The sequence below is a fragment of the Schistocerca gregaria genome, chromosome 1 (assembly GCF_023897955.1).
Source record: "Schistocerca gregaria isolate iqSchGreg1 chromosome 1, iqSchGreg1.2, whole genome shotgun sequence".
NCBI lineage: Eukaryota > Metazoa > Arthropoda > Insecta > Orthoptera > Acrididae > Schistocerca > Schistocerca gregaria.
In genome coordinates, this window is record NC_064920.1 from 244667343 (window position 1) to 244693417 (window position 26075).

The 26075-nt window shown below is 44.5% G+C and overlaps 1 protein-coding gene across 1 annotated transcript in view; it reads left to right on the plus strand.

The window, feature by feature from the left end:
- Positions 1-26075, plus strand: part of LOC126339150 (protein tiptop) — a 1078908-nt gene that overhangs the window by 58491 nt on the left and 994342 nt on the right. The gene's annotated exons all lie outside the window — the stretch shown is intronic.

Sequence of the window (26075 nt, forward strand, 5' to 3'; positions counted from 1 at the left end):
GTTCAGGTCGGGACTCTGACAAACGTTCGTGAAACCCAGAACTTTACATCAGATCGCCACAGTGTGATTAATCACTCCGAATCACTAGTTTCCAGCTATCCACTACCCAGTCCCGTCGCTCTTTATACCACCTCAAGTGTCAAATGGTTCAAATGGCTCTAAGCACTATGGAACTTAATATCTGAGGTCATCAGTCCCATAGAACTTAGAACTACTTAAACCTAACTAACCTAAGGACATCACACACATCCATGCCCGAGGCAGGAATCGATCCCGTAGAAGCAGCGCGGTTCCGGACTGAAGCGCCTAGAACCGATCGGCCACAGCGGCCGGCCTCAAGTGTCATTTAACGATGACTACAGGAATGTGCGACTTTGCTTGACCATCATACCCGATTCATCTCAACACCCAGCGCGCAGTCATTGTGCTAGCTGGGTTACTGCTAGCACTTTGGACCTCACTAATGATTCCTTCCGCCGAGTTCATGCTGGTTTTTTACAACCACACTGCGCATTTCTCGACGGTCCCTGTGCGCTGTTTTGTCATCCTCTCTTCTGGCACACTTCGAAATGTTCTGTTCATTTTACTCTCTTTTGTTTTCTTAACTCGTTAACGAAATAAATTCCCAACTCAGCTCTGATATCTTCGTTTCTTATCTGATCCATCAGACTGCAACCTTTCGTGTGCGTTGCACCAGTGGCCTGTCTACATTGTCTTGGTTTCGTATTAACTTTCTCTAGTATTAGTATAGATCACAGACGCCTCTTCATAGCAGCGGCAGCAGTGTGCTGTGAAGAGATGTCAGTGCTCTAGATTAACTTGAAGACCGTAAATATGTAATTTTCGACCTAAGGATGATGGTGTGAACCATCTAAATGCATAATGGTACAATCGAAATGTGAACGCCACAGTAAACTGTATTACTGATATTTAAATAACAGTCGGAGTCCTCACCACGACTAAATAATTATGGATCTCTCAGATCATATTCAGTCGACGTATGTATGTCCATAACATACAAGTAAACATTATATGAAAAGTTGCACATCTGAGTTCGCGATTTCAAAGATAATGAACTTATTATTACTGGATTCGTTAAAAGGCGTTAAAAGTGAGTGTACCTTGCTGTCCAAACTAACATAATAAAGTGTGAATACAAAACCTTCTCATGCCCATTATCGTACTGTGGAAAACAACATCATAGCAATAGTTCTGTGAAAAGTGTACTGACACAGGCTAGAGTCGCAGTGGAGCTTGCTGCTGGATCAGCTTCCAGTTTCTTAGTGCTAAGAGCATATCGGGAACACGGATTCTCACTTCCTTCAGGCGCCATAAATAATTTAGCGCAAACGTGACTTTGAAATATAATGTTGTACGATCGTTTAGAGGATAGTATTAAAGAGTATTTTGTCTCCCACGACGCAGCCCCTGCTATAAGCATGGTCGCCGCCCGGCGCATCCGTAATTAGAAACACCTGCGGTCAGAGGCAGTGCGGCCTGTATGCCAACATACCGTGACTTGACAAAATCCCCACCTGCCATTGTCGCATTGTGTCAATGTCACATTCTTTTTAGCGAAAACACGTGCGCTTTAAATTAAAGATGAGGCACCTCGCGAGCATCAGAGGACATCGCTGCTGCCTGACAAGAATGCCAGATTATCAAACAATAGCGAACGTTAATAAAACTCATCTCTGTTCACTGAAGTAGTTGGTACTAAGGATATCTCATGCTTGATAATGGTGACTTGTCGAAAGGTGACAAAGGAAAATCTCTCTTCTCTCCCATTTCTTTCTTCCTCTTACTGTAACGCTTCAAAGTAACCCTCGACCTTTCTCGCTGTGTTTTGTTGTTATTCTAATCACACCTTCTTCACTAAGCAACAATAAACATGCAGGTGGTGAAATTAACTACAGCAATTCCAGTGTGTGATTCTGCCAATAATTACGGTGTCTATCTACAGGTTTTTAATGAAGCTACACTTGTGCGCTGAATTCAGGTGAAGCTCAAACACGATTTTACTGTTGTGCGGCGTGTAGGTGATATTCTTAAAATGCTAACAGCATAGGTTCCACTCATTTACATCGAAACTTAGACCGAGGATTCGTTTAAATAAAATTAAGTGTAAAGTACGTACAGGTATTTATATGAAGCCGTGCAGAGTAAACGACTGTGAACTCGAGCAAAAATCTGTTACTGACGCGTTAGACCCTCGACAGGCCGAAGTGAAATTCTGTTCTCCTTTTTAGTTCTTAAAGATATTCCTGCAAATACATACTGTGGTCTTTGATATATGCGAGACGTCTAGTCGATACTAAAACGGCGAAATGCAGAGCCTTTGCTGTAACGACCTCTAGAAATGTATCTAATTTGGTTACACCTTAGTGCTGCATGTCACCATTTTGCATTGTTATGATGCAGTTGCTATACTTTTACCTGGATTGTTACTTCTTTATTACTCTGCATGCTGCGTTTATCACCTTGTTGTGCCACGTCTACTTTACATTTTAACAAAAGAATCACGAGTAACTCAAGCAAGAACTTGTCAATTGGCTTACATGTGCCGCTGCTCGAATCCACAAACAATTGTTGCAACAGCAGGGCTAAGGAAAATAAAAATGCTGTTTGTAATGATGTGAGTCGGCCACAGTTATGTTCCGAAGAACCAAATGCTATGTCCTCGTTGCTAATGATTAATGGATAAGTTGGACAAATGAATCTGTCGACGTAGGGATCTGTTCAGGTGAGCAAAAGATTAGTTGACACAAGTTCACTTTAAATAAATATCCTGTACTCAACTTGCGGGTGAATTAATGCTACACGGCTGAGAACGCAAACATCTATAAGCACAGCCCCGACACGGGCGTGCGTCTATGTACACTGAATGTTTTCCGATAGAGCTAGCATCAGTAATTCTGTGCATTGATGTTCGGCACCAACTAGCAACGCGGAAATGATCTCGAACTAGGGGAAGATGTCCATGTGACCGCCGCTTAATACACCGTCCTAGCGGTCTCCATTGATCGGTGGAATGGAGGTTTTCCATTGGTACTGATGTTCAAAGCGCCGCTCACAGCGTCCGCAGGAATATTCATCAAGGCACCAGCTTCGGCAATAACGATAAGCTACGATACGACACTATTTTCGTGCCGAAGGAGTAGGGCGTCGAGACGAAGCTGTTTAGTTCGGTCTTTTAACCATAGTGATATCAAATAAGTACATTGAGCAAGCACTTGGAAACTAAGAAGAAATTTGGTAAAGGAATTAAAGCTTTGGGGGCGGGGGGGGGGGGGGGAGAAATAAAATTGTTAATGTTTGTCGAGGACATTGTAATGGTCTCAGGGAAGGAAAAGCCCTTGGAAGACCAGTTAAACCTGATGGACAGTGACCTGAAAAAAGATTATAAGATTAAGCTCATTGAAAATAAAACACAGGTAACGGAGTGTAATCGAATGAAATGGTGTGGAAGACTGTTGATGCCAGGGGAATTAGATTAGGAAATTGGAATATGAACGCATTATATAACACTGTATACAGAGTTAAGTATTTGTGTAGCAAAAGGTGAAAAGCATCAGCCAAATCAGTTTGCAAAAGTTTATTGAAAACCCCTTGACCTAGTTTTCGCCGTCTTTAAGTCTTCTTCAGAAAGTTCATTACCTAAGGGAATGTAGGAACTGAATGATATGGAAGGCAGGTGATCCTAGGGGAATCAGGTTAGGTGTTAGTCACTGATAAGTGTGAAGAAAACGTTTTTAAAGACGTCGAAATCTAGGACAAGGGGTTTTCAATAAACCTTGTACTACAGCAACTGATTTGGCTGTTTTTTTGTTCACCTTCTGCCGTAGGAATGGTACGTTACAGTTGCTGCCTATAGCTATGTTCTTGATTTTAAAATAAAATTAACCGTTAGGAGCTATTTTCAGGGGAAATTTGTCTGGAGACTATCCTTAATTGGAAGCGAAACGTGGACAATAAACAATACAAGCAAGGAGGTAAGAGAACGCTCTGAAATGTGGCGCCACAGGAGAATGCTGAAGATTAAATAAGTAGATCGAATGACTAATTAGCAGGTAATGAATGGAATCGGGAAGAAAAGAGCTTAATAGCAGAAGTCGATTGAAAAGGCGGATGATTTGACAGAACACTTTCTCAGGGCCAGGGAATAGTTTATCTGGTTATGAAGAAAATGTTGGAAGGTAAAAACTGCAGAAGGTGACAGTAAGCGTGCTTAAAGCAGTTTTCGGACTAAAGACTACTACAGAAATAACCAAAGCGTATGTTTTCTTTGTTCTTTAGGGCCAGCAGCATAATATGTCAGATAATGCCATGATTACTTGAGAGATGCACCAGAATAGCAGCTTATAGTAATTAATCATTATTAACGTGAGAAGTTTCGACATTTACCTGGAATACACTTTTGGTGAGACCGTGTATAACTGTGAACATCATTTATATTTAACTGACTATATTATACTCACGTCTAGAATGATGTGACGTCCCTATTATGGCGATAGTGAACTGTCTTTAACTGTCAGTGATTCCGTCACATGGTCAATGATGTAACTATATTTAAAATAATTCATCAAATACGGTTTAACGGTTGTCTGACAGTTTTACGAAATTATTGAATAGCAATATTATTTCATTAACTGAATCTTGTTACGAGTATCTTTGGTCGTTGCACATGTTTATTCCGATTTTGCTTATTTGTTATCTAAAGGTTAACAAAAGCATTTGCGGCATCGTATTAAACGAACATACAGTACAGAATTTAGACAGAGATACTATCTCAAAAACTTTATTGAACTTTTAGAACACGAGAAAGGATAAGTGATAAACAACATATGCAACAGGCAAAGGTAAACGTGACAGAAATTAACGTCGCTTTTACTTCTGTATAATCATTATAAATATATAAGGTCGAAGGAGTGAAACTACTGTGAAACCACGATTAACGTGTTATTTTCGATATATTTACATCATTTACCATATAACCAATACATTGAAAATTATAAGACAGTTCACTAACGAAGTAATATGGACGTCACATTATTCTAGAGGCGAGTATAGTCAGTTTAATACAAGTGACGCTTATATTTATACACACACTCACCAAAATTGTGTTCATAGGTACGCGATAATACAAAACGTGCTGCCTTTCTTTGAACTTTTTCGATGTACTCCGTCAGTCCTGCCTGGTGAGGATCCCACACCGCGCAGCAGTATTCTAAAAGAGGACGGAGAGGCGTAGTGTAGGCAGTCTCCTTAGTAGGTCTGTTACATTTTGTAAGTGTCCTGCCAATAGAACACAGTCTCTGGTTAGCCTTCCACACAACATTTTCTATGTATTCCTTCCAATTTAAGTTGTTCGCACCGTTCAGATATCTTTTCTAAATCGTTTTGCAGTTTGTTTTGATCTTCTGATTTTATTAGTCGATAAACGACAGCGTCATCTGCAAACAACCGAAGACTGCTGCTCAGATTGTCTCCAAAATCGTTTATATAGATAAGGAACAGCAAAGGGCCTATAACGCTACTTTGGGGAACGTCATAAATCGCTTCTGTTTTACTCGATGACTTTCCGTCAATTACTACGAACTGTGAACTTTCTGACAGGAAATCACAAATCCAGTCGTATAACTGAGACGATATTCCATAGGCACACAATTTCACTACGAGCTGCTTCTGTGGTACAGTGTCAAAAGCCTTACGGAAATCCAGAAATGCGGAATCGATCTGAAATCCTTGCCAACAGCACTCAACATTTCATGTGAATAAAGAGCTAGTTATGTTTCACAGGAATGATGCTTTCTAAACCCATGTTGACTGTGTCTCAGTAAACCGTTTTCTTCGAGGTAATTCACAATGTTCGAACACAATATATGTTCTAGAATCCTGCTGCATATCGACGTTAACGATATGGGTCTGTAATTTAGTGGATTACTCCTACTACCTCTCTTGATTATTGCTGTGACCTCTGCAACTTTCCAGTCTTTGGGTACAGATCTTTCGGCGAGCGAACGGTTGTATATGATTGTTAAGTATGGGGCTACTGCATCAGCATACTCCGAAAGGAACCTAATTAGTATACAGTCTGGACCAGAAGACTTGCTTTTATTAAGTGATTTGAGTTGCTTCACTACTCCGAGGATATTTACTTCTACGTTACTCATGTTGGCAGTTCTTCTCGATTCGAGTTCTGGAATGTTTACTTCGTCTTCTTTTGTGAAGGCATTTCGGAGGGCTGTGTTTAGTAACTCTGCTTTGGCACCACTGTCTTCGCTAGTATCTTCATTGCTATCGCGCAGAGAAGGCATTGATTGAGAATGAGATTTTCACTCTGCAGCGGAGTGTGCGCTGATATGAAAGGTCCCGAGTTCGAGTCTCGGTTCGGCACACAGGTTTAATCTGTCAGGAAGTTTCAAGGCATTGATTGTTTCTTGCCGCTTACATACTTCTTATACGACCAGAATCAGTTTGGATTTTCCGCCAGGCTTCGAGACAAAGTTTCGTTTTGGAAACTCTTATAGGCATCTCGCATTGAAGTACGTGCTAAATTTCAAGCTTCTGTAAAAATCGCCAATCTTGGCGATTGTGCGTCTGTTTAAATTAATTATTATCAGCAGCTATTCTGGTGCATCTTTCTGATAATCTAAGTGTGTGATTTTTATGGGTTCCCTGAGGGGGAGCCATTGCCAGGAATACGGCAAGGGCAGCAGCGGCCGCGGCCGCACCGGCGCGGCGGCCTTGGTGCCGGCCCGTCCGGCGTCCAGTGAGAGTAGCTGGCGGCTGGGTTCCGTTAGCGACTTTATGGCCCCAGATCGTTCACCTCGGCCGGCCTGGGGCCTGGGGCCGGCTTCGCATCGCGACCACTGGCCGAGCCCGGCCGTCACCTGCCTGCCCCCACCCTACCGCGCCACCACTCCGCAAGTGTCTGCTAGAGCTTCTACCACGCAGCCTGTGGTGAAGACACTGAAGGACGGCTGGTTGAATCCTCGCCCGGCCATCCATATTTAGGCTTTCCGTGGTTCCAACAAATCGATCTAGGGAAATGACGGCATGATTCGTTTGATTCCCTTTCCCACTCTTCTCCAACACGAGTTTGTGCTGCGTCACTAATGACCACGTTGTATCGACGGGACATCGTATGACAGGTAGTGAACCGTACAGTATGTAACGGGTATAAATGTAGATATTTGCATATGTGGTACTTTAATACACAACTGGCCATTAAAATTGCTACACCAAGAAGAAATGCAGATGATAGACAGACAAATATAGTATACTAGAACTGATATGTGATTACATTTTCACGCAGTTGGGGTGCATAGATCCTTACGGCCTTGATATGCCTGGGCATTGAGTCAAACAGAGCTTGGATGGCGTGCACAGGTACAGCTGCCCATGCAGCTTCAACACGATACCTCAGTTCATCAAGAGTAGTGGCTGGCGTATTGTGACGAGACAGTTGCTCGGCCACCATTGACCAGAGGTTTTCAATTGGTGAGAGATCTGGAGAATGTGCTGGCCAGGGTAGCAATCGAACATTTTCTGTATCCAGAAAGGCCCATACAGGATCTGCAACATGCGGTCGTGCATTATCCTGCTGAAATGTAGGGTTACGCAGGGATCGAATGAAGGGTAGAGCCACGAGTCGTAACACATCTGAAATGTAACGTCCACTGTTCAAAGTGCCGTCAATGCGAACAAGAGGTGACCGCATCGTGTAACAATTGGCACCCCATACCATCACGCCGAGTGATACGCCAGTATAATGACGAATACACGCTTCCAATGTGCGTTCACCGCGATGTCGCCGAACACGGACGCGACCATCATGATGCTGTAAACAGAACCTGGATTCATCCGAAAAAACGACGTTTTGCCCTTAGAGCACCCAGGTTCGTCGTTGAGTACATCTCAGGCGCTCCTGTCTGTGATGCAGCGTCAAGGGTAACCGCAGCCATGGTCTCCGAGCTGATAGTCCATGCTGCTGCAAACGTCTTAGAACTGTTCGTGCTGATGGTTGTTGTCTTGCAAACGTCCCCATCTGTTGACTTTGGGATCGAGACGTGACTGCACGATCCGTTACAGCCATGCAGATAAGATGCATGTCATTTCGACTGCTAGTGATAAGAGTCCGTTGGGATCCAGCACGGCGTTCCGTATTACCCTCCTGAACCCATCGACTCCATATTCTGCTAACAATCATTGGATCTCGACCTACGCGAGCAGCAGTGTCGCGATACGATAAACCGCAATCGCGATAGGCTACAATCCGACGTTTATCAAAGTCGGAAACGTGATGGTACGCATTTCTCCTCCTTACACGAGGCATCACAGCAACGTTTCACCAGGCAACGCCGGTCAACTGCTGTTTGTGTATGAGAAATCGGTTGGAAACTTTCCTCATGTCAGCACGTTGTAGGTGTCCCCACCGGCTCCAACCTTGTGTCAATGCTCTGAAAAGCTAATCATTTGCATATCACAGCATCTTCTAGCTGTCGGCTAAATTTCGCGTCTGTAGCACGTCACCTACGTGGTGTAGCAACTTTAATGCCCAGTAGAGTGTGTACAGATAACTTGGTGTCGGTTGTTTTTCTCTGCGTCGAACAGTTTTCCCACAAACACGTCGTAAACGGTATGACCTGGTGTATTCTGCATGGCTCTACCGGAGCCACTAAGTGAACGACGCCTGGCAATAAATGCTAACTGTTTTTGCGTCCACGTGTCCATAAGTCGACACCTGACCAGCTGCCCAGGGGAAAGTAAGCGTTAATGGCTTGCTCTTGCCACATGTACTTCGAGCTGCTAACCGACATAAGAACACACGACTTGTAATAGCTAGCCTGGAAATGGTGTAAATGATGATCTAAAGTTGTTCAGTACACTGTCCTCGATACCAGTAGAAGTATCTGTACTGATATGTGTTACACCCTGTATCTGCAACATTTGTACAGAGCTAAGTACCGCTGCAGTCAGAGCACTGGATTCACAGGAACACGGTTCAGATCCCACTCTATTTACTGCGGTGGAGACTTCCCTTGGTTCTGCTGTCACTCTGGTAAAGCCCACGCACTTCCTCATCCTACTCCATTGAGCTAATTTCCCATAATTATTTATGCGATTGACGCCGAGGCGTTGGACTCTAACGTGCCTTTGGAAGCTCGTCGCTGAATGGTGTATATTTCTACACCTTTTGTCCTTCTAAGCGAGGTACTAGCTGGCATCGAGAGATAAAAACTATAGTCCACCTTAACCTAAGGATTGGTTCAACCACCAGAGCACTGCAACAGGCATGTACCATGGAGGTGGAATGCTCAGGCATTCCTTTGATCCTTGAACTGTCTTACCCAGGCATGACGTAAGTTCTTAGATGGTAGCAGTAAATATTGTTGTACTATATCATACTCTACATTACTAACTGGCTAAAACGGTCAGAAACGACCAGTTGCAGGTTGCCTATCTAGGCACAAAAAATTTAATTCCCAGTATTTTATATAATTACTGACCGAATTTAAAAATTTAAAATGCTGCCAGAATCCACTCGTTAAGAGGTATACTCTTGCCTTAAAGGTTTATGATAATAAGTATTAAGTTAAAAGCAATATGTGTGTCTTGAGGACAGTAACTCATGGCGCGCAAATTAACCAGAAAATATTCATACAGCACTTGAGAATTAGTGGACTAGGAGACTTTTTCTCGGTGACACAGCCTCCCAGCATCTTCTCACTTCCCAAGATACGGATGCAAAATAATGAAAGGAAAAAAGTTTAGCGCTTAAAACGTTTTCGATGTTCATGCAGTAGAACTTCAGCATCAGGTATGACGTTTTAGTTTATTACTTCGTAACTGCTAACTCTGCTGGCAACATATATTTTGCCTACTGTATCCACACATACCACTGAAGTATAAGCAAAAATATATCATTATACGACACATAATGTAAGGGATATTACGTAATAAACATTGAGAAGCGTGACATAGATATTTTATACATGAGAGTTCAATTCCCTAAAGAATCGGGAGTGGGAGGAAAGGGGGGGGGGGGCTCTACTGGTTAGGACTAATGCACAACGAAGGTTTGCAGGTTATGAGTACAATGTTACTATCACATATCTTTCCCAGCAATCCTATAACCTAAATTATACGTTATTTCACTGCCATGTGCCGGAACAGAAAATTTGTACAGAAACCGGCAACATACAATGCAGTCCAAAGCCATGTACTAGAGAGAGAGAGAGAGAGAGAGAGAGAGAGAGAGAGAGAGAGAGAGAGAAGAAAGACCGCATTGACGTCGTATACAAGAACCTAGATATTAACACGCAAGTTGTCCTACATAAGGCGTGACCAGAGCGGAAGTCAGTTTTTGTGTACTCAGTTGTCATTGCCATTCTTCTATACAGGCTACGGCATTCGGATATAGTTGCCATACGCGTAAGATAAAGAGCTAATGACCACTATAGTGGCACTACTTCTAAACATTCCTCTGGAATGAAGAGAAGTCGTTATCATCTGACAAATATTTCAAATCCCAGTTATTTATCCAGCTGGTTTATTGCTAAATGGAATTCTGGAAGAGCCGAAAACATCAGAAATGTAGGTTAATATAGTATCAATGTGCGCTGAAACTTGAACAGTTGTTGTTAATGTTTGTAACTGAAGACAGATTTACAGTGCTTCCCAAATAAAATTAGACGGCATTATTCCAGAATTATCTTAGTTATAGGGGGGCCTGGCCGTTACAGACACAACTCTTGTAGCAGGGAAATATGGAAGTAAATGAGATCTTGATTTTTTTTTCTGGTGACACGTTTTCTAAAGAAGAATAAGATGCCTTCTGCTACCCTCGATCTTGTCTTTGCTGACGAATGTGCATAGTTAAGTCGCTAGTAGCCTTCGGCGCCCTAATGATTAATCATTAAAAAAAGTTGGAAATCAAATATTTCAAACAAGACTTTGCATATATATCATTCACTATACATCTACTTGGCACTTTAAAGATGCTGGAAGGAAGACACTGTAAATTAATAGACTACTTAACGAATACATATAGTTACGGAAACTGAGACGACTCGCAAAAGGACGGTGAAAGAAATTCCCAATGTTCCTAAATGCAAAGCTAATATTAAGTTGTAATGTACGTCTGTGAGAGACGAGGAAGATCGTAATATGCGTGCCTTTCGATCGACGACACTATGGCGACTGGCATGTCAGTTTCGCTGGTTTATTATTATTATTATTATTATTATTCAAGTAGCTACCGATTTGGCGTAAAGAGAATAAGCGGATCTTAATCCACAAGTTACCATCACAAAAATATCTGATGTTGGAATCGCCAGCCGAACCCGGGAGCATCACGTCACCAGCGAATAACCAAGGCCCACGAGAAAGACAGCCGCGGCTCTTATGTCACGAAGGTAGGGCTGAACTCGCCCGCTCGCACAGCTCACCAGACGAAATGCGTTTCTAAACCTGTTAATTCGCAGAGGCGCGTGTACGTGCTGACGAGAATTGTATCTTCTACTGGAAACTGCTATTGTGAAGTCTTACTGATAACAGTACTACAACAAAATTTAATTTAAGGTCAGTACTCGATATAAATGGTATAATGGCTTGTTTACAGCATTTAGTCTCTTCTGATTAACGGTCCTGAATTCTTACAAGAAGTGTTGTCTTACGCAACTGATAATCATTTTGACATTTTTTTTAAAGTTTATTCTACCCCGGTGAAGCCGTAACAAATTATATGTAGGCCTATGGACTCCCGATCATTGTAGGATAACGGTAAGAGTCCATAATAGAGGATTCCGGATTGCAGTAGAAGATGCAATTCTCGATTGTCCGTACACACTTAGTTCCGAGTTAACAGACGTAGAAACACAGTTTGTCTGCTGAGTTGAGGGAGCGAGTGCTCTCAGGCCTACTTTCGTGACGTACCCGGTCTTTCTAGTAGGCCTTGCCAATAACGCTACGGAGACAAAAAATACTGATAGTCTCCCGTATCGCTTTAGACACTCTGTGCGTGGCTGGAACCTGTATTCAGCATTCGGTGACGTCATAGTACTGGGAAATATGAAAACATACTGGCCTTTAGCTTACCAGGAATCGAACTGGGCACCATCGCGTCATTAGCTAATAGCGCTAACCGCTAGACAACCGAAGGCATTCCATCGGATACTAGACACTCAGTACGTGACTGGAACCTCGATGAGACCGTAGTAGGGAGACTTTGAAAACGTTGTGGTCTTTAACTCTTCAGATTAGCTTGGATGTGTGATATGTCAGATCGGTAACCGGTGAGTGGCCCTTTGCGCGGTCGTCTTTCACCGAAGCCGCAGCTCGGCGGCCAGGAATAGAGGAAAGAGCGTCGCTGGCGCGGCTACTGCGGCTGTCGGCAGAGTGCGCTCTCGGCCGCAGGAGGGGAAGTGCGGCTACAGAGGGCGGGGCGAGATTCGGGTTTCTAATTTATGACGACGTGATGAACAGGCGTCATAAAGCACGCCAGTCTCTCTCTCCTCCCTCCACGGCGCGGCCACGCCGGGCCTCGCTGCCTGCCGCTGTTATCGGCCGCCGGCTTGATTTGTGGTCCTAGACACAAAGCAGCAGCCCCCGTCTTAATGCTCATTTCTGCCCTCCTCTCCGTGAGAAACGTCCTAGACCTCGATTCTCTTCTGTCGTGTCTGGCCGTCCGTCGTGCCGTCCGGGGCGCGCCTGTAGTATCTTTCTTTCCTCGTCCGCGGGGAGTGGGGAAAAGGAAAATTCTGTTAAGCCGCGGCGCGCTGTCGAGATGCGCTGATTTGTGAGCCGGCTCGGAAACTGATCGTGGGGGCCGCGCCGGCCGCCGGCCGTGATGGCTGCTGCCGCCGCCCGGAGGTTGCCAGGTCGGCCAGTCTGCCGCCTCCCGGCGCGGCGTGGAGGGGCTCCCCGAAAATGCGTGTCGAGCTGAAGGGCCTGTCAGCTGCTGTGACTGTGTAGCTCAGAAATCCCGCGAAAAGATGAAGGCGGGTACGAGCCAAATATTGAATTAGGAGATGGATATGCCATGAAAATATTACTATTATTTTTTTTTACTTAGTCCAAGATAAATGAAATACTTTGAGATTTGCAAGTGTAATAACAAATTTATAAAATACACTACTGGCCATTAAAATTGCTACACCAAGAAGAAATGCAGATGATAAATGGGTATCATTGGACAAATACATTATACTAGAACTGACATGTAATTACACTTTCACGCAATTTGGGTGCATAGATCCTGAGAAATTAGTACCCAGAACAACCACCTCTGGCCGTAATAACGGCCTTCATACGCCTGGGCATTGAGTTAAACAGAGCTTGGATGGAGTGTACATGTACAGCAACCCATGCAGCTTCAACACGATACCACAGTTCGTCAATAGTGGCTGGTCCATTGTGACGAGCCAGTTGCTCGGCCACCATTGACCAGACGTTTTAAATTGGTAAGAGATCTGGAGAATGTGCTGTCCAGGGCAGCAGTCGAATATTTTCTGTACCCAGAAAGGCCCGTACAGAACCTGCAACATGCGGTCGTGCATTATCCTGCTGAAATTCAGGGTTACGCAGGGATCGAATGAAGGGTAGAGCCATGGGTCGTAACACATCTGAAATGTAACGTCCACTGTTCAAAGTGCCGTCAATGCGAACAAGAGGTGACCAAGACGTGTAACTAAGGGCACCCCATACCATCACGCTGGGTGATACGCCAGTATGCCGATGACGAATACACGCTTCCAATGTGTGTTCACCGCGATGTCGCCAAACACGGATGCGACCATCATGATACTGTAAACAGAACCTGGATTCATCCGAAAAATTACGTTTTTCCAATCGTGCACCCAGGTACGTCGTTGAGTACACCATCGCAGGCGCTCCTGTCTGTGATGCAGCGTCAAGGGTAACCGCTATAACCGCACCAATGGTCTCTGAGCTGATAGTCCATGCTGCTGCAAACGTCGTCGAACTGTTCATGCAGATGGTTGTTGTCCTTCATACGTCTCCTGTTGTCTCAGGGATCGAGACGTGGCTGCACGATCCGTAACGGATGCGGATAAGATGCCTGTCATCTCGACTGCTAGTGATACGAGGCCGTTTGGATCTAGCACGGCGTTCCGTATTACTCTCCTGAACCCACCGATTCCATATTCTGCTAACAATCATTGGATCTCGACCAACGCGAGCAGCAATGTCGTGATACGATGAACCGCAATCGCGATAGGCTACAGTCCACATTTCTCCTCCTTACACGAGGCATCACAACAACGTTTCACCAGGCAACGCCGGTCAACTGCTGTTTGTGTATGAGAAATCGGTTGGAAACTTTCCTAATGTTAGCACGTTGTAGGTGTCGCCACCGGCGCCAACCTTTGTGTGAATGCTCTGAAAAGCTAATCATTTGCATATCACAGCATCTTCTTCCAGTTGGTTAAATTTCGCATCTGTAGCACGTCATCTTCGAGGTGCTGCAATTCTAATGGCCAGTAGTGTAAAAGATTTTCAGCTTGAGTGACGTTTGTTTTCCAGTATTTTATGACGTGACGTGATTCAGCGGAATTGTGCCACGATCAGATGCGTTGTATCATACTGTTAGGTACCCATCAGTTCTAGAACACGGACTGCATGTGGTACTGAGGTAATGTGCCGAAATACGGTTGCCCCTCTCCACAATGATTAGTACGTTAGCGTGCAGTATTCTGTCCTTCCAATCCATATGTGGCATATAGCAAACCAGTGCTTAACAGTATTGGTTAAAAACAGTGTTGATTACAATTTTAGTTTTTTATGTTTGAACTACTCGTTTCGCTTTATTTAGGCATCTTCAGGTTATCTTAATTTGGTATTTCTTAGGAGGATTCTTTAGTCAGTGTAGCCAAAGGGCATCGTCGAATATATCAAGCCAACATCGCCAACTTTTCTAGATGGACGCGAGTGACACCAAGATCTGCATAATGCGTGCCCGTTCACAGGAGCGAGTAACAGAAAAGTTCCCATTAACTTTACTAACAACAGAGCCTATGTGGAAGTTCTCTTTATTATCTGTTTACACTGTAAAGTTTCTCTGTTCATTCCCTCATCTCCCCATCTCAGCCTTTCACTAACCATGCCCTACTGCACATGAAAACCCTGCACAACAGATCGATAAAGCAAGTCAGTGGTACTCCCACAACACATCTGTTATGCAGGGCAGCCTGCGCATCAGGGGCTCGAAAATTGTTGTTTGCCCCTGACTGGCCGCGAGGTCTAGGGCCTCTTGCTATCCGGGCAGCTCCTCCCTCGTCAGAGGTTCGAGTCCTCCCTTGGGCATGTGTGTGTGTGTTTGTTTGTGTGTGTGTGTGTGTGTGTGTGTGTGTGTGTGTGTTGTCCTTAGTGTAAATTGGATTAAGTAGTGTGTAAGCTTAAGGACCGATGACCTCAGCAGTTTGGTCCCATAACATTTTCAATGTTTCTTGCCACTGACTGTAGCCTGCCCTTCAAAGCAGGTCGATAAGGCAGGCCAATACTACTGCCACTACGCAACATGTCTGTTGTGCAGGACTGCCTATACGCCAGAGGCAGGAAAACCACATTTTGCCCATGTCTCTGTCCGTATTGGAGCTAGGAGGTTATAAACCCACCCTGCTGATACTTGTAAGGCTTGCTGTTGGCGTGCCAAATTTGGTTGAAGCAGATGTAGGTGTTTGGGAGGAGAGCCCAGACATGTGCACTTTCTCTCTGCTTTAAGTATCACATAAAAGATGAACGTCACACAATCTGCTGTCATCGACTGTTACACCTCCATAACTGAGACTCGCCAAGTTTGTCGTCTTAGAAGGAGTAATTGCACAATTATGAGTGGTGGAAAATTCTACTAGACAGCTTCCTGAGTCCCAAATGTCAGAGTACAATTTTTCAATGTTTTTTTTAAGCTAAATGTGAGAAACTAAGTGTTTTTTTTAACGAAAATCATTGAAGGCTTTCAGCTTTATTCATAAGAATCCTTGATGGATCATAAATTAAATAAAACTTTTTAACTGTTTGCTTCATGTACGAACAATCCTTAAGTGAATAATGGCCAAGGAGTTGAACGAGGTCAGCATGTATAAATAATACTTATCTATCAAATCCACTATTACAATTCCGGCCATGTTTTAATAATCGAATGGAGTACTGTGAAAATTACGATTCACACATTAAAGCAGTGACAAGTAGCGAACGAAATTTTCCCAGTTGTCCACTTTTGTGGTCATGGGGCTGGAACTTGCAATAGAGGATTGTATGAGGAAATATAAGAAGCGTTCAAAAAGTTATGGTCTGAGCGCATTGCTGTAGCGTATATGCAACGTAACGCGACTCATCTGCAGGTATATAAGCAGCGACATTTAGGCAAGGGATTAGTATAGCATTTGTGTCTCGCTGATGTGTGTGTGGTAAATGTGGAAATATGAACTATGGCGACGTTATTTCCAAATGCGTCCAAACAGGACCAGCACCCTGTTCTTCTTTTATCGGCTGCCGCACAACTAACTCTGGTAGACATGCATTGTAGAATGTGTGGAGCAACATGTGTGCCAAAAGCCGCAACTGTGGAATACTACCTTAGGTGTTCTGCTGGCCGCGATTCGACGCAGGCCGCCTTATCCATTACGGTCAACACCAACTGAGGACCTGCCATTATAAAGCTTTGAGTCCCTTAGAAAAGGCCTTGAAGGGTCGACGATTCCTGTCAAGACAAGAATTTGCAGCAGCATTTACGCATTTCTTCACACAACAGGGCACAGTGTTTTACCAAACATGTTGTATATCACTTCGCACATAACGGTAAGGGGGAGGTGGGCTAAGTAGTGGTGTAACAGTCATCGCTGGAAAGCTGTTCAGTAGCAGAAGTTATCAGCAAAGAATTCACAATGCACAGAAGATTTACTTAACCTGCATTTTTCCAAACAGTCGAAGATTCGGGACTCGAACTCGGGACCTTTGCCTTTCGCGGGCAAGTGCTCTACCAACTGAACTACCCAAGCACGATCCACGCCCCATCGTCACAGCTTCTGCCAGTACCACGTCTCCTACCTTCCAAACTTTACAGAAGCTCTCCTGCGAACCTTGCAGAACTAGGACTCCTGAAAGGAAGGTTCACAGGAGAGCTTCTGTAAAGTTTGGAAGGTAGGAGATGAGGCACTGGCAGAAGCTGTGACGACGGGGCGTGCATCATGCTTGGGTATCTCAGTTGGTAGAGCACTTGCCTGCGAATGGCAAAGGTCCCGAGTTCGAGTCTCGGTCCGGCATACACTTTTAATCTCCCAGGAAGTTTCATATCAGCGCACACTCCGCTGCAGAGTGAAAATCTCATTCTGGAATCGAAGATTCATTAGAATTATTGCAACAAAGTCAGCTGTCAGTGTCAACACGGATGAGCTATTGCGCGGCGTCATCGTAGCGTCCCTTAGTGAAGAGGCTTGAAGAGCCAGTGGATTGTGTCGCTGGTGCCGACCATCCTACACCACGGCGGCAGAAGGCGCTCGTGGTACGGAGCCTGTGGAGGTGTGGCTCAGTGGGCGTGCACCATTGAGTCCACCCGAACCCGCGTGACGGCTGCCAGAGTCAGCCGGAAACTTGCAATTCCGTTGCTACGATGCCTACGGTGTGGTTTCAATAAGTAATACCACAAAATGAGTACTTCGGCGTCGTGGATCTGTAAGCTGATTTGCTCAGAGCTCACGGCGATTTTGCCCGATTGCCGTACCGGTTCTGAACTGTACAGCCTTCGGACAGAAACTTTTTGATTGCTCCTTAGAGTTTTGCAGTCGCCTGTTGTTGCTGTTGTTGTTGTTGTGGTCTTCAGTCCTGAGACTGGTTTGATGCAGCTCTCGATGCTACTCTGTCCCGTGCAAGCTTCTTCATCTCCCTGTACGTACTGCAACCTACATACTTCTGAATCTGCTAAGTGTATTCATCTCCTGGTCTCCCTATACGATTTTTACCCTCCACGCTGCTAAATTTGTGATCCCTTGATGCCTTAGAACATGTCCTGCCAACCGGTCCCTTCTTCTTGTCAAGTTGTGCCACAAACTCCTCTTCTCCCCAATTCTATTCAATACCTCCTCATTAGTTATGTGATCTACCCATCTAATCTTCAGCATTCATCTGTAGCACCACATTTCGAAAGCTTCTATTCTCTTCTTGTCCAAACTATATATCGTCCATGTTTCACTTCCATACATGGCTACACTCCATACAAATACTTTCAGAAACGACTTCCTGACGCTTACATCTATACTCGATGTTAGAAAATTCCTCTTCTTCGGAAACGCTTTCCTTGTCATTGCCAGTCTACATTTTATAACCTCTATAATTCGACCATCAGTTATTTTGCTCCCCAAATAGCAAAACTCCTTTATTACTTTAAGTGTCTCATTTCCTAATCTAATTCCGTCAGCATCACCCGACTTAATTCGACTATATTCCATTATCCTCGTTTTGCTTTTGTTGATGTTCATCTTATATCCTCTTTTCAATACACTGTCCATACCGTTCAGCTACTCTTTCATGTCCTTTGCTGTCCCTGACAGAATTACAATGTCATCGGCGAACCTCAAAGTTTTTATTTCTTTTAATACCTACTCCGAATTTTTCTTTTGTTTCCTTTACTGCTTGCTCAATATACAGATTGAATAACATCGAGGAGAGGCTACCACCCTATCTCACTCCCTTCCCAACCACTGCTTCCCTTTAATGCCCCTCGACCCTTATAATTGCCATCTGGTTTCTGTACATATTGTAAATAGCCTTTCGCTCCCTGTATTTTACCCCTGCCACCTTCAGAATTTGAAAGAGAGTATTCCAGTCAACATTGTCAAAAGCTTTCTCGAAGTCTACAGATGCTAGAAACGTAGGTTTGCCTTTCCTTAATCTTTTTTCCAAGTTAAGTCGTAAGGTCAGTTTCGTCTTACGTGTTCCAGTGTTTCTACGGATTCCAAACTGATCTCCCGCGAGGTCGGCTTCTACCAGTTTTTCCATTCGTCTGTAAACAATTCGCGTTAGTATTTTGCAGCTGTGACTTATTAAACGCGCTTAAAAAATGCTATCTGAGTACGAACCCAGTTACGAAAATTTGGATGTGGTGGAGAACTGATGTTTCTCGACGGACTTGTCGAGCGACGTCTGGGCAGGTGCGCACAGGGCTGGGAGCACATAAGGCTGGGTTGTCTGCGTGCGGCGGCGCACAGAGCGGCTCTGAGCCTGCGGACAGTGAGGGACGGCTGGCGGCGTCGCGGCGGCCGGTGTCAAAGGCGGGGACAAGCGACGCCTGGCAGAGTCCCAGCTCAGCGCCCCGCGATCGCCCGCGCCGTTACATAAACACAATAACAAGGCGCACCGACGCCCTAACGAATGCGCGTAATTAAGAACCTGCGCTAGGAATAGAGCCGCGCAATGACTCAGCGCGCGCGTGCCTGATCCCGATGAGCTATGCGACGGCGGCCTACTTCTCCGTCAGCGTAGCGCCGACGTCCCACCGCCGGCCGGCGACATGACGTCTGTACGTGTTTTATGACCTGATTTATCCTTCCATTGTTATGCCCGCCGCTCGAGCCATAACGATACGGTTTAGGAGCTGCAGTGCTTTCACTCGCATCGAGTAGCGCAGATTAAAACAAAAAAAAGGTGGTATGCGCTCTACTTTACCCGGAAACAACACAAGGACTAGGTCACCACTGGGCGACACACCTGAGCTCCTGCACAATCGTTTCGATTGCCTACAGAAAAGATCGTTTCTAAGGCCTCTTGAGGAAATAATGGCCACGCTAATATGTCAACTGCTGCAGATTTGCTACGCTTTCTTGTTGTACCTTTTTGTGTAACTTCAGCCAGAAAGAACATGCTAAGCTCTATTTCCTCTCAATGACGTTACTAATCTTGCCATTAACATGTCTCTGCTTTCCGCTTGTCATTCTCTGTCTTTTATTTTTCTCTTCTTCCTTTATGTTTCTGCCGACTGAGCACAGGACATTCGATGGCTACGAAATCACTAAGAACATTATTGCTCCTGCCTGCTTCTATGATGTCGAAGCAACTGACCACATCTATGCAAGTGATATCTGAATTATGTTCTTCCTTGTAGACTGCACAGCCTGTGCAAAGCTGTAAGGCAAAGTCATTAACCCTTTTTTTGGCTGTACCTGCCACATGCAGTCAACTGATTTTGGCGGTGAAGGCCATTTCATGTGTCTAGTGCAGATGATATAATGTGTTAACATTTCTGACGCATTTACATTTTCGAATATAAACGTAAAGTGTTTTTTTGAAAGAGTCTGCATGGAAAGTAGCTTTATATGGAAACTCGCCTTTTACTCATATCTTTGCTTGTGGACATATACCACACGTCTCCTCCACCCTCTTCTCTCTTTCCATCTCCTCCTCCTCCTCCTCCACCTCATCCTCCATCCCTCTTTCCATCTCCTTCTTTCCACATCTCTCTGCCCGTGTCCTCCTCCCCATCTCTCTGTCCATCTCACCCTCCCCTCTCTCATCCATCTCCCCCACCACCCCATCCCTTTTCTTCTCCCACCTTTTTATTTTGCTCCTGACCACCTCCCCTCTCCATCTTCAACCTGCCTCTTACACATCCCCTTCATTCACTTTTCTTTGTCCATCTCACCGTCCAATTCTCACTACCCTCCCCACTGTCCCTGCTCATCCATTCCATCCACATGTATTCCTCCTGGAAAACATTCTGATACTACCTGTGTAACACATATATCTCATATGGCAGCCATCGACCCGTATACCCCCTGGAATGCAGTCTGATACTACCTGTATAACAAGACTGTCTTTTAGGACAGTTTAGATGTCAGGGGTTACCCTAGCCTTGTTGGAGCTCCGCACACATCCTTTTTCATATATGCATATGCTTAAATGTGATCTGTTGTAAGTACAGACGTGAGTAGAGGACAATCTTTTGAAATGTAGTGTTACAGGAATGGTGCAGACTAGTTGGATAGGTTGGGTAACTAATGAAGGAATGCAGCAACAAACTGGGAAGTAAAGAACAGTATGCTTTAATGTGAATGTAAAAAATGGTACAGGTTGACGGGACAAATTCTGATGCCTCAAAGAATAGTTAATTATGTGATGAAGCTAAGAGTGTGAGACTGAAAATTGCGTGGGGAGACGAAGACTTGATTACAGGAAGCATGTTCGAGTGGATGTGGGTTGCAGTAGTTATGCAGATATGAAAAGGCTTCCACAGCATAGACTAGCGTGGAGGGCTCCATCAGACTACTCTTTTGATGGGATACCATAACGAAAAGATCCACATTTTAGTGGACCTGCCTTTCAGTACAGCAATTTCCTAAAGTCGTCCAGTGGCCATACTCTCAGTTAGTTAGCAGGTAACCATCTGTGTGGTTCTGGCCTTGTCTGATATTTCGCTTGTATATTGAGAAAATTAAGAAACATTGTGCACTTCCTTACGGGCTATGTCGAAAGAGTCATCTGCACTCTTCGCTTAATTTACGGAAGGCGGACTTCGAGTTGCTGCCTCTTTGAGTTAGTTTTCTTGTTGTTGTTCTCATGCGCTTGAGCGTGTGTGTGTGTGTGTGTGTGTGTGTGTGTGTGTGTGTGTGTAAGAGAGAGAGAGACCGTGACGCGCGCGTGATCTTTTGGATACGTTCCAGGAATAAAGGCGTGCATTTCTGGTGCGGGGCGCCTAGGCTAGGTACCGCGACGCGACGCAGCGGCCGTCAATTCCCGTGGAGGTTTTTAGCGGCGGTCCTCGCCCGCCTTCGCTGCTTCGCCCTGCGCCGCCTGGTCTGGGGCAGCCCTTATCGGCGCAGCCCTCTCGCTCTGTTTATCTGGCCTCCTACCCCGGCCGCGGCCACGGCCGCTTCACTCCCATTCTAACCAGGATTTATTAGATGGCCACTATCGTTGTCGTCTTCTTTACGTGATGTGTTTGAAACCGACGCCTCCTCTCCATCTCTCCGCATCCAGCAGCGCCACAGCTCCCCCCTCCTCCGACCACTCTACCAGCGGTGCTCTTTTCAGGCGTCCTTGGCAGCGTCCTTCCCACATGGCACCTTCCCCCCTCCTCCCCTCCACCCAGCCCAATTCTTCCCACCACTGCCATCAGCAGACGCGGCCTAATAGCAGAGGACGCACAGAAAAGCGGTAGGTACTTGGATTACACTGTGCGAAGAACGCCATCTCCTATTTAGCGAGATTCACGCAACGTTCAAAGAAGAGCTGCACCGTTCACTGTTTTAATGTCTCACTGTTAACGCTCAGTGGATTCGTATGGTCTAGGCTAGGACTAGACTATGGTGCTGAGCGTAACAGAAAGGATTACTCTCAAAATTAAAATTCCGAAGCTATACATTACGAAAGTAGTCATGCTACTTGCTGCTAACCACCTACCTTCCACATACTCATTACATAATGATATGGCGGTGAGATCGCCCATTTGTTTGTTTGTTTGTAATTCATACAAATCTGCAATTTTATTCCAGTCTTGATGTAATTTTGCACATTACCTCCAAGAAAAGAGGAAGAACACTGTCTGCATAAGATTACGTGTGTGTGCAATACATAAAGAGGAAAGATTGTTACCAAAAGTTCTTGGCCGACTTACTTCCTAGCTCCTCTAATGAACATTTGGGCGGACAGGACATACGGCCAATCGCTTTGTGTGGCAGACATTAAACATCCCGGGCAACACTGGACACTAGAGCTAGTATTACTTAAATCTGAATTAATATACAAGGTCAAAATTACACTGATGATATCGGGTCCTACACTGAATAATTTGATACGAATGGTAGGAAATCAATATTTAGTTTTTGCGGGCTTAAACAACTTACTCTTTATACCAACAACTTAAGCTCATAGAATCTATTGAAGACGACGACCGTAAGCGTTAAGACAACCATTGTGACAGTGCAAAAAATTTTCGGACATTCACTCGAATATGATTTTTCCATTTTTCGAACCCACAGTCGTATAGAATTCTCTGAATGATAGCACTTTCTCCTTTCGACCTTTTATTGCCTATTGGTGCAATTCCGATTCTATGCCCATTTTCAAGTATTTCATTATAATTCTATGGTAATTACCCTTTTGTGCTACAGCATGCAATGCGGTTAATTACCGTAGCATAACAATGAAATATTTGGAAAGCGAACTTGAAATGGTGTTCCAAAGAAAGTAAGAGAAGAAACAGTAAAAGTCTTATCACTTAAACAACTCGCAAATGCTATGTGTTGTGGGGCCCTTCAGTTTCTGCTGGTGTCTCGCCCACGTAAGACTTCAGGTAAACACACAGTCAACACAACTGGAGCAGGAGAATCCAACTGAACAAATCTCACGAAAGCAGCTTGATGAGATTTGTAAATTAGGTGCGGTAATGATGTTGGATTATGCTGTTTGAACCGTGTCCACTATGGCACGTAATGTTTTTCTGTGTGCCACACAATTTTTAAATTTTTTAAATGTGTGCGTAGACACGAAATCTTTCACCTGAAAATCACCCTACGTCAAAATTGCAAATTGACAATTGCAGATGTGTGCTAGACTGGAACTCGAACCCGGGTTTCTTGCTTTGGCGAGCAGTCGCCTTAGCCGCTAGTTTACCTCAGTACGTCTCCAGGCCGGTTACAAGCTTTGTCATTGGTTTTACACCTTTTCCAGGTTCACTGTTGCTGTTATGGTCGTCAGCTACACAACTGGTTTGATGAAGCTCTCCACTAGTCTGCCCTGTGCATGCCTCTACTTCTGCGCATAAGTACCGCAACCTACACCCATTTGAACCTGTTTGCTGTATCAAATCCTTGGTCTCCAATTTTTACCTCTCACACTTTCTTCCATTAACTAACTGACAATACCTTCTCGCCTCAGTATGTGTAGTATCATCCGATCCGTTCTTACGGTCAAGCTGAGGCATAAACTTCTTTTTATGCCAGTATGGTTGAGTACCTTCTCATTTGTTACTCGATCTACCCATATTATCTTCAGCAGTATTCAACAGCGCCACATTTCAAAAGCTTATATTCTCTTTAGTGTGAGGTGCTTGTCGTCCACATTTCGCTTCCGCACACGGTTACACTCCAGACAGATACCTTCAGAAAAGACTTCAGAAAACTTAAATTTATGTAGAGGTTAATAAGTTCTTTTGTTTCAGGAATACTTTTATTGATATCTCCAGGGCACATTTTATACCCTCACTGTTGCGCCCACCATCAGTTACTGTGATGCCAAAATAGCAAAACTCGTCTACTGCTTAGAGTGTCTCGTTTCCTAATCTAATTCCCTCGCCGTTACTTGATATCCAAAGTGGTCAGAAATAGTTTGACAAGCTTGTAAGGGTTTTGCAGGGTAGGCTGTGCGGAGAAATAACCGTTGAGAAAAAAGTTAGATAAGTTGCGCCGTTTCCGAGTTCACTAGCACTGTAGTTAGCCAATCAGGCCCTTTAGTGTGCACATTCAAACGGACCGCCAGATAAATTTAGTGGCAGTTTTTCTCGTAGACTGCTCAGCTTTTGGCTCGGGTTCGACGCTTGCTACCGTCCCACGTTCAGTTTTTGTGTCGGCATCTTGTTCGCTTTTAGAGAACCTGCGAAGGACATGTTTGGCTACACCGTCTCTGGTGGGTTGTTTGAATTCTGCTCCCGCAGCAGTTGACTGGCTAACTTCAAAGTTCATTAACTCGGAAAAGGCGCAACATATCGACGTTTTTTCTTAACAGTTATTTTTCAGCAAAATATACCCTGCAGCACCCTTATAAGCTTTTCAGACTGTTTCGGATCACCCTGAATTTCAGCGATATTCCATTACGTATCTGAAATAAGGCCGATAGTCGAAGGAGAAATCGTCCTTCAAGAAGTGACATCGCCAAAGGATTACGTATTTGTCGTACGTTTACAACAGAAAAATTCATTGTCTTAAGCAGGTCCAGTTAAGGTATTTCGTACAAAACAAAAACAGAAAATTAGTATTTGAAATCTCATCGACGGTTTGGCCATTCGAGCAGGACTGGACGATACGTGTGATCTATTCGAAGGTCATTTTTGACCATAAATTATTTGAAGAATAATGGAAAACAATGTGAATGACCGTGTAGGGATTTCGCCAGTATACTATATCGATGGAGGCTTTTGTACGTCCACTCATATGTGGCTCTTCTGTCCTTTATGCGCAATAGAATGGCACAAGAAATGTCATTGAAATTGTTGGCTATGTACTAAATGACTATGGTTGAGTGCTTAAAAAGCAACCAAAGGCGGTAGTAATTCATATGGGACGCTTAGCATGCACCAGCTACGTTTAGTACCTTCCAAATTTGCGAATTCGGCCGAAAACCCACGCTTATAAAATTTCCGGGTGGAGAAAAGGACTTTGTACGATGACTCAGCGAGTACTCCGTCCTTCACCCCCCCCCCCCCCCACCTCGAGTGGCTGCCGCAGGAAGGACTTGCCACCCTTGAAGGGACGGAGACGCGAGACGACGTGGAGAACGAGGAACACAGGATGTGAGAGCTACTCCGCAGCAAGGGAGCCACTTGCCGGCAGCCGTTGAGATTCTTCACATCCATCACATTTTATAGCATTTCCGAGTAATATGGACCTTTGTGTCCTAAAATAACTTGAGCGCAGCTGCGACGCTGCAGCATTCGCTTGCATTTTTCAGTGTGGCGTCTTCTCGCTGCTTGTGACTGACAAGGAAGGATACAGCTGAGAAAACCTGTTGTTCTGGACGGTATTCTGTTTCAGTTATCCCAACGTATCTGGCCTCAAGAAAATTAACTTTGACACTATTCGTAGAAATACAACAGCACAAACCAAAATATCGGGATACATTGTGCTGTTCGAAAAATAAAAGCGTAAAATAATGTAAATGTATTCATCAGAGTGGTAGTGGACGCACAGTTCATTATATCGTTATGTACTGGCACTCCGCTGAAAATCAAGGACGATGGCGCCCCTGCACAGCACTACCGTCTAAGACATACAGCTATGTTTAGAACATAGGAAGGAATTGAAAATGTATGTGTGGTTAAGCTCCTGGGACACTGTCATAGTTTTGCA